This window comes from Embiotoca jacksoni, unplaced genomic scaffold (genome assembly GCF_022577435.1).
Source record: "Embiotoca jacksoni isolate LCO1_2020_lvr unplaced genomic scaffold, fEmbJac1.0.p SCAF_10, whole genome shotgun sequence".
Taxonomy (NCBI): Eukaryota; Metazoa; Chordata; class Actinopteri; family Embiotocidae; genus Embiotoca; species Embiotoca jacksoni.
Genome location: NW_027185230.1, coordinates 17501398 through 17510921, shown reverse-complemented (window position 1 = coordinate 17510921; position 9524 = coordinate 17501398).

The window sequence follows — 9524 nt, the reverse complement described above, 5'->3', positions numbered from 1 at the left end:
AGAGTATATACAGGCATGTCTCCCCTTTGCTTGGTGACCAGGTATATTGTTGGTTCAGTCAGCCAGTTTGTGTTTGTTTCTGAGACGGAGATTGCGGACTAAGATCCAGTCCCCAACATCCAACGTGGACTCACAGATAACTTTGTCGAACCTTCTCTTGTTCTTTTCCGCCACTTTACAAGCATTCTTGATAGCTACTTGGTAGCTTTCCTTAAGATGGCTTTTCAACATTTACACATACTGTGAATGTGAGAGCTGTGTTTGTTGGTGACAGGTAGTCCAAAGGCTATGTCTATTGGCAACCGGGGTTGTCTTCCAAACACTAATTCATATGGGGAGAAACCTGTGACATCATTCTTTGTGCGGTTATATGCACATGTGAGGGGCTTGACAAAATCCCGCCAATGGGATTTCTCTTTGTTCTTTAAAGTACCCAACATACTGAGTAAGGTCCGGTTGTTGTGCTCTACTGGATTTCCTCTGGGGTGATACGGACTGGTTCGAACCTTTCATATCCGTAACAGGGAACACAGTTCTCGAATGGTATGTGACTCAAAATCTCTTCCCTGGTTCCTGTGGAGTCTTTCAGGAAAGCCATAATGGACTAAGAAATGTTCCCACAGGCCCTTTGCTACAGTGCTGGCCTTTTGGTCTCTAGTGGGAATGGCTACAGCGTATTTGGTGAAGTGATCAGTGATTACTAGAATGTCTTTTGTGTTCTTGCTATCAGGCTCGAGTGAGTGGAAGTCCATGCAGACTAGCTCCATGGGCCCGGATGTCTGTATGTTCACAAGTGGCGCTGCCTTATCTTACGAGCTTTCACTTTTCCATCAATGTGTATGAACAGCAATATGTGAAAAAACATGCACAGAAGAAAGCAAAAATCATTGTGGCAAAGTGGTCTCATCCAGGAAGAAATGTTTCCATCAATTGCAGGAAAATGAACATTAACAAATGCAAACACATATACTTCCCGCTGAGGGGACGCTAAGATTTTTGCTTATTTAAAGCAAATATATTACCTTGCAGCTTAAAAAGCTACACGGCTCTCCAGAGCTCCTCAGAGCTGTCATTGTTGATAATTAATTCACAGCCGCCTGGATCATTAAGATGCTGTTTTCATTGCACCATTGGTGACATCATTCTCACCTAAATGTCATTCTGCTCAACAAAAAGCTAATTCCTGTGCTCATTAAATACAGCGCTGGAATAATAAATTCTGGGCATCTGAAGAATGTTTTCATGCACACATTTTATAAAATAAATTTTGGAGGAGAACCAAAGCATCAGCCATTTCCACACAACCCTTTAAAATCAATACCATCACAGCACTGCAAAACACACAATCGCAATATATCTTCGTAACAGTTTGTAAGAATTGATAACGTTCTGTTTTTCTCTGGCAATCCAGTTTGTTCCCTTCCAAGAATAACTTCTAAAATCTAACCAGAGCAGGTCATCACCGAGATAAGATCGAATGCACACAACGATGATTAACTGTTGTTATTTAGCAGCGGATTCATATGCGTTATGTTATGTTTGTTAGGCTATTATATAAACTAATTACTGTCAAGGTTGCAGGAAATCTGAGGTCATGTTGAGGGCCTTTTAATTAAATATTCCCCCGATGTGTCTTAGAGTTTTTTACGATTATGCATTTATACATTGATGTGCTGCAAATTCATTGTTGCATTTCTCAAATCAATCTGCAGTCAATAATCTACAAAGACAAAGTGAAAGCATGTTTCCAGACAAATTTCTTATTTAAAAATTGAAATTGTGCATTTACAAAATGTGCCCTTTGCGGTGACCCTAAATGTGGTCAGATGTGTCCTGTTTTTTTTATGTTGTTTGTTTTTGATTTGATCTTCCTTGAAATGCGTTAAGAACCTGATTGAATTCCAGTGGTGGTAAATCTAATGAAATGGACATACTTTCAAAACGTCCATACTTGTGTAAATAGCATCTAGGAACCCAATGATTTATGGAACCGAGCTTCAGAAATCATCTGCATAGAAGGGAGAAACTGCTGGAAGGGTGACTATTGCAGCAGTACTCCATCATTAAAGCCTTAATGGTGGCGCATCAAGACCGAAGCAACTCTTAAATCAGAAGACAGCCTTCTTGGTGTTTGTCAAACATTATTTAAAAGAGTCTGAGAGCACAAGGGAAAAAGATTTTCTGAAAACTGAACCACAAGCACCACGTCCGGTAAACACCAGCCACTGCTCATCGCCTGCTGGCACCATCCCTACAGTGGAGCATGGTGGTGGTAGCATCATGCTACCAGCAGACTGGTCAGAGCTGATGAAAGGATAAATACACCAAACAAGTTCCTTGAGGAAACGCTGCTCCAGCAAGACAGTGAACCAAAGCCAACAGCCAATTTAATGTTGGAAGTGGTTTCAGGAAAAGTCTGTTAACTGTCTTGAATGGCCCAGCCAGAGCTCAACTTAAACCCCATAAAACATCTGCGGAGAGACTTGAAAATGGCAGTTCACAGATGCTACCCATCTACTCTGACAAAGTTTGACAGGATCTGTCAGGAAGAATTGGATAAACTGTACAAATCCAGGTGTGCAAATCCTGTAGAGACTCACCCAAGGAGACGCAACGCTGTGAAAGCTGCCAATACATGAACGGAATTAAGAGTGTGAATAAATTTGTAAATGCGAGACATAAAGAGACATAAAAGATGTTTTTACTTTGTCATCAGTGTAGAATGACGCCAATATTAGTCATTTAAAATCAAATTTACAACACTACAAATTAAAGGGATCAAATTACTTTTGTGAAGCAACTGTGAATTAGATGTGTTTGGAATTAAATCAAAATGAATGAGCCTTGAATGTTTGACAACAGTGTAATAAATTATCTATCTCTGTCACAGCATTTTCAAAAAATACAGTTCAAACATTTCACTAAGTAGGTGCTTCAAATGTTTAGATTCACAAAGTACCATCAGGGAGGCATCTGATCAATTCCTATTTAATTCTGGCGCATGACAACGACCACACAGCCAGAATCAAAAACTATCTTCAGTGACAAGAAGAACAGGGAGTCCTGCATCAGATGGTATGCCCCTCCTCCCTCTCCCTTCCCCAGAGTCCTGATGTCAGCATCAGAGAGTCAGTCGGGGATTACAGTCAACAAAAGCCTGAATCCACTGTGGCAACTGGATTGTGGTTCTCCAGGAACGACCCTACCCGCCTAGTACCTGTTCTCTGGATGTTTCACTTCACGTGTGGCATGTGTGTGTGTGTGTGTGTGTGTGTGTGTGTGTGTGTGTGTGTGTGTGTGTGTGTGTGTGTGTGTGTGTGTGTGTGTGTGTGTGATATCCCTTTATTATATGTGAAGTAATCCGCTTTAATAAAAGTGGGTAAAGCTTTAATGTAAAGTATGGACTGTTTTGATTACAACTTTACAATACAAAAAAATGTCCTGTTAGGCATCTACAATAGTCACAGGAGAAGTAAGCCTCATTAAAAAACCAACTCAATAAAGTAAGAGGGCTTTAGGAGATCTTTCATATTTCTTATGTGGTCTGCAGCAAAGGTCACTTCCTCTACAAAGTCAATTTCCCAGTAGTTAAACCTCATTATACCGCAAAGCATATCTCCACACTGAATGTTTTGTTCTTCAACTCGAAAATATCTGTCCAATTTTGAAACCTCCAAACACCAAGAAAATGATCCTTATCTCCGTCGTGACATTCAGTGCGGCCGGTCGTCAAATCGATACCTTCATAATGATGCCCTGTGAGGGTTTTGAGAGAACTGGGGGAAGGGTTAGACTTTTGGAGACCTCTGCTTCATCTCCATCTCACCGATTCAGAAACCCTCAGACAAAGACATGCAGCCATAATCCGGATCCAGGCGCTGCAACCACGCAGCACCTCCCAGAGCTTTCTCTGATCAAATCTCAACCTGTATGTACCTGCTGCAACCCTCCTGTCATTTTCACCCAGTTACATCAGCAGCTCTGTGTGTAAAACCTGAAAGGGAGGCTCCTGCCATTTGGTCATGCAAAATTAATGAATAGAAACTTTTGCAATGGACTGAGCAATGTGTTTGTTTCTGTTTGTTTGTACTGTATACAGGCCTACGTGTGTTTGTGTACTTGCTGTGAAGGAGGATATGGATTACAGCTCTGTTACCTCTGTCTAATGTGCACAAACCTTAATCCACAACAGCTGCTAATTCGTGGCTCACCTCAACGCTCCCTGGCAAACTAGTGCTGAGTAAGAGATTAATGGCAGCATGACACAGTTTCATGATCGATGTGATTGTCTTATATTGGAGTTTAACGGAAATTAAATTCAGTTTTGATAACAAATCGTATTTTCTTGGTGTTTTTATTTTTACTTATTTGTTTAGCATTAATAAACAATCAATAAAGTTCCACAGGGAGCATTATTTTTTTAGTTCTCACTGCCAATATAATTATTTCAAATTCAAGTGGTGCGGTATTTGTGAAGTTATCTACTAAAATACTTTGTAATGTCATTTAAATTCCCGGGCATTTAACCAGCTCAAGGTAACATACAGGCTCTGAGGTCACAGAGCTATCTATTACTTTTGTGTGTTTTAACAATGTCCTCATCTCAGTATCAAAAACTAGACAAATAACAGCTAACAACCTCCTCCCTTGTATAATGTTAAACAAATGTAGCACTGTTTGTGCAGAAGCTGCCGTGACCTATTGTGTGTTATGGGTGGGGTTAGCGTTGAATTGGGGAACATATTGGCTGTAATATGGCTCCTATTAACACCACAGTTTATGCGACACTAAGCAATACCCAACCAAGATCTTAGATGCTATTTCCACAAATATGACAAAAAAAACAAACAAAAAAAACACTGATCTGCTTATAAAAACAAAAGAATTACAACGTATTACAATTTATATTTCCCCACAGAAAAAGGGGATCAGATTCAGATTCCAGTTTAACTTTTAAGGTGTAAATGCAGAGATCACAAAAAAATGCATGTTTGAACAACGCCAGAGCGAAACAGTGTCCACAAACAAAGACATACACAGACGTGTGCACACAAACACACTCACGCAGGGGAACTGTCAGCCCATGTGAAAACCCTCTACGAGTTATCATGTTCTTCAGCCAAAGGGACATCCTCTCTGAAAAACCCTGCTCACAGACAGACCATTTTATTTGTCCACATAATTTTGGCTTAGCGCAGCTGACAAGTGTGATGTCCTCTTACACACCGGCTGAGGGGGGAGAAAGTGCTGACATGGACACTTGTCCCATGAATTTTGTGCAAGCGACGGGAATCTGCTGACACCGCCGAGTGTCTCAGGAAGAAATCTCAACAAAGAAGTGGAATTAAATGTCGACAACTTCTTCTGTGCTTCCAGGAGTTACACCCCGACTTAATATTTCATACCTGCTTTCATATCTTCCATATCCTTTTATTGATGCCAGACCTTACAAGAACCACGCTTCACAAAATCAAGGAACGAGTAAATCAAAGTATTCTTTCGTGGCTTCTGACCACTGGTTCCTCCTCGTTTTAAGATTGTAAGGAAACCTTTAATTATTCCGAAGCAATACCGAGAACATTTTATGATTTCAAAATCCATTTGGAAGAAAAATGAACTTGTTTCTGGAACACTCAGTCAACTGAAGTTCATTTCTATTTGCTGCAGTGTTTACAAATTAGGTGAAACATCATCAATTTCTGAAGAATAATGCTTCCTTCCTTTTTCGTTTATCAAGGAAATTAAACAAAAACTGGGGGGCAAAACAATCAACTGACACCAAATTATATTTCTGGCTTCCTCAATGTCTGAGGACTTTAGAACAATTATTCTGTATTATAAAGAGCTTGTCTTCTAATATTCATTTTGTCTTTCTGCCATTATATTATTGGAATATTTGATACTAAATTGAACCGTAGGAACCTGGAAGTCGGTGTGGGACACAGTGAGGATGGCAGCATGGCAGCGCTGCATTTTAGGGGATTTTTGCAATTACACTGACATGTTGGAGCGATGAGCAATGCTAGCTACATTAGCCAAGTTTAAATTGACCACTGACTCACCAAAGGTTTGATGTTGTACTTCTTCAAAGTCAATAAAAATGATAATTTCCCAAAACTATCCTTAAAATTAGCAAAACAACCTAAAGATGTATATGTCTGTTTCTCTTTATAGGCTCTATATTTTTTTTTAGTTTTCATAACAAAAGCCTTTTCTTAGAGGTTTCTTCGAAGTTGCTAGGTCAAATCTTGGCGTTGCTGTAGCAACTCCCAGCTACCGCCACTGAGTGAAACAACCAAGTCAAATAAAGGAACTGGCCACACAAAAAAATGTGGGTCACTACGGTGCCTGGAGTCTTGGATTTGAGATTTGACCTGAAGGGAAAATTCCCCCCAATAATAAATTCGCAAATATCGGGGCTGTCATCTCAAACAGCCGCGAACATTTCCAATCATCCCTGGCAGTTTTCTGTCCTCAAGTAGAAATAAAAATGATACATAACAAATAACCTTAAAAATATTTTTGAATTATGAAACCTAATGGAGAGTGTTTTTTTTCCCTCAAAATCCCCATACGGAGGATTTCAGAAGACCCCAGCACCGTGTTTATTGTGGTTCCCCCTCAGGATGCTGCATGCTTTTCATTTATTTCTTGTGATTGCCTGCCATCTTCGGTGGAGAGATGTGACCTTGGAGAGATTGTGGCATCTTGTAGTACCGTGGGTGCATCACGGATATCCTCTTTATGCTCTGCATCTCCTCATGTGATGATACAACGTTACAAACATCTGATTTTAAATGGAAATATACGATATGTGATTCTCGGACTAGTTTTCTTTGTGTTCACTGACAGCTTACAATGGCGTAATAAAACAGAACTGGAGGGAAGAACTCATCTAACATGGGACTAAGACGAAGCCCTTCGAGGCTTGTTGAGAACAGGGTGTTCAGACAGTAAATCAGTCTGTCAGTCTGCTCAGTATACGTCAGTCTCTATGGTCTATGTGGAGACATATATAAACTGGGGGCTATCTGACTTTGTGACCGTTGAGCATGCTCTTATAGCACAGAATGTGTTTCGAAGGATGTCAGACTGATAAAACATTTGCTTTTGCTATGCATTGAACCTAGTAGATGAATCCTGATGTTTGTAATGAGATATAGCGCCACCAGCAGATCGAACCTTTCATTTATCCAGTGGAATATCTCAACATCAATAGTACCTGACAGGCACCGCTTTTATTTTTTTTCCACAGACAATCATGGTTCAAAGCTGATGATTTCTTCAACTGGGTTTGGTTACTCCCTCATTTTTCCTGTCGCACCGCTGTGATTTTGAGCTTTGTGGTTGTGAAAAACCTCCACAACTAATCTTTTGTCACATCCAACTCTTATCCAAGAACAGCTGCAAAAGCTCGTGACATTTCCATCAGCCTCATGTGTTTGGTGCTAATTAGAGAATATTAGCACATCAACTGAGATGATGAGTATGTTAAAAAAAATACCTGATAAACATCAGCACATTAGCTTTGTCATTATAACTATGGGAGCAGTGTTGTGTTGGTCAGAGTGACAGTAGCCCAGCATGCGGCCCAATCATTCATTTGAATATGGATAGGAGACGCCAGCAAACAATGACTTAGCAAAACAGTGTATGTCAATCTGCAGCTTTGATCAATGACCAAACACATTTAAGAGCACAGTACTCGTCACATGAACACCATATTTCTGCTGAGTAGCTATGGACCATGGTAAAATAACTGTAACATGAAAATGGTGCCGTGTAAATTACCATCTGTAGCGCAGTGTTTGGGCATCTGATAAGACTTTAAAGGCTTCAATCTGTGCGGCTGTAGATCTTTATTCAAATTTTTATTTCACAATGAGCCGACTCGTGTTGCAAATGTGTCACACTGACGTACAAGTATTTATGGCACCCGTCGAAGTCATACGTGTTCTGTAGGTTAGACCTGTTGTAAGAGCAAGATGTAATCATGCTTAATACGACGTGTCTTCGGAGCTGCGTATGTAAAGGTGCACTGGTTGGAACGCTGATAAATTTATACGGGAGAGACTGGCTGGGAATAGTACAGCCTGGATCTTTTGGGACGTCTTTACCAGGAAAGATAAATGACTAGTGACCGCACAACCAGTCAACACAGTAACGTACAATTGAGAAAATACAGCAGTGGAATATATGTACGGGTCCAAATTAGCAACAAAGCCAAGAAGAAGGAAAATGAGAAGCTGAAGGAATAACAGGCTCTGAGACAGGAAGGAGGGAGGATGTTTTAAGGTCTCCTTGATGGTGTTAGGGCTCGAGGCTGAGGCCCTTCAAAAGGTGATCAAAAGAGATTTAAGGAATGACTTTTGATCTCTTTGGGAGATGCTCGGATATAGAAACAGCTACACAGATTCACTCACAATTTACAATATAAATATAGATATCTATATTTTTCATTATACGGATATATTTGTATTCAGAGGCAGAGGAGTCTGTTTCACCACATGTTCATTAAGTGAACAACAGAGGGCAGATCACCTTCTTCTAGTATGTTCCCAAAGTGGACCACATCAATTAGAAAACCTGCTCTTTGGTGCGCAAAACATTCTAGTCAAAATTTTACCTGTGTGCCATTAGTCAGTGTTGGACGCTCGGATGCTCTCAGGAAAGTCGGCCCTTCATGCACCAGCTTGAATCTCTGACAGACAAAGACAGACGATGTGAAGGGAATAGGTCGGGAGGAGCAAAGTGAAAAGCATGAAGATGAACATATCAAATGTTTCTCAGTGATTTGGGTGAGATTGTTAGCAATGCATGTTGGCTGCTTGTTTGTCTCCCTCCTGCACTCTCAACTCTCCCTGTAGTTGAGATGCTTTTAAAAATGGGGGAGAGGGGGGGGGCTGACAGCAAAATGGATTAAATGGGGTTTGCTGACGGAATACATATCAAATATGAGGGCATGCAATTGTGGGCTGCAGCATTTGCAAGGCTTATGACTTCTGCTGAGGCTGTGGATCCATCATGCCTTGCCTGCTCTCCTCTTCTCCTTGCTATTCAGATGTGTGGAGGAAGAGAGGAGGAGAAGAGCGAGAGGCAAAAAGGAAAGAGCTCTTGATCACCTGCTTTGTCTGAAGTGAGTCACCTTGCAAATATATGAATAGCAAATGTAGGAAAAGTAATCTGGTGGCACACTGGTACATCCGCATATTTGCATACCTGCCAGCCCATGTAGTTAGCTCCTGCATTTTCAAGACTTGGCACCTCAAATACGCAAAGGTATGCATATATTTTCGACCCTTTTTCCCCACAACTGCATCTCTTTCTTTTCCTATCTCGCCCTCCTTTGTCTCCTTCTCAACCCTGTCCATCTTTTCCCCCCTCTACTATTAGCTTTTTTTTTTTCCCTCTCTCCCTTTCTCCACCCCCTCCCACCACTACCTCACTCATCCCTTTTCCCTCTGTCTCCCTCAGACATCAGGGTGTATTTCCCCCCCGGCAGGATGCATGACAGGGGAGCAGGT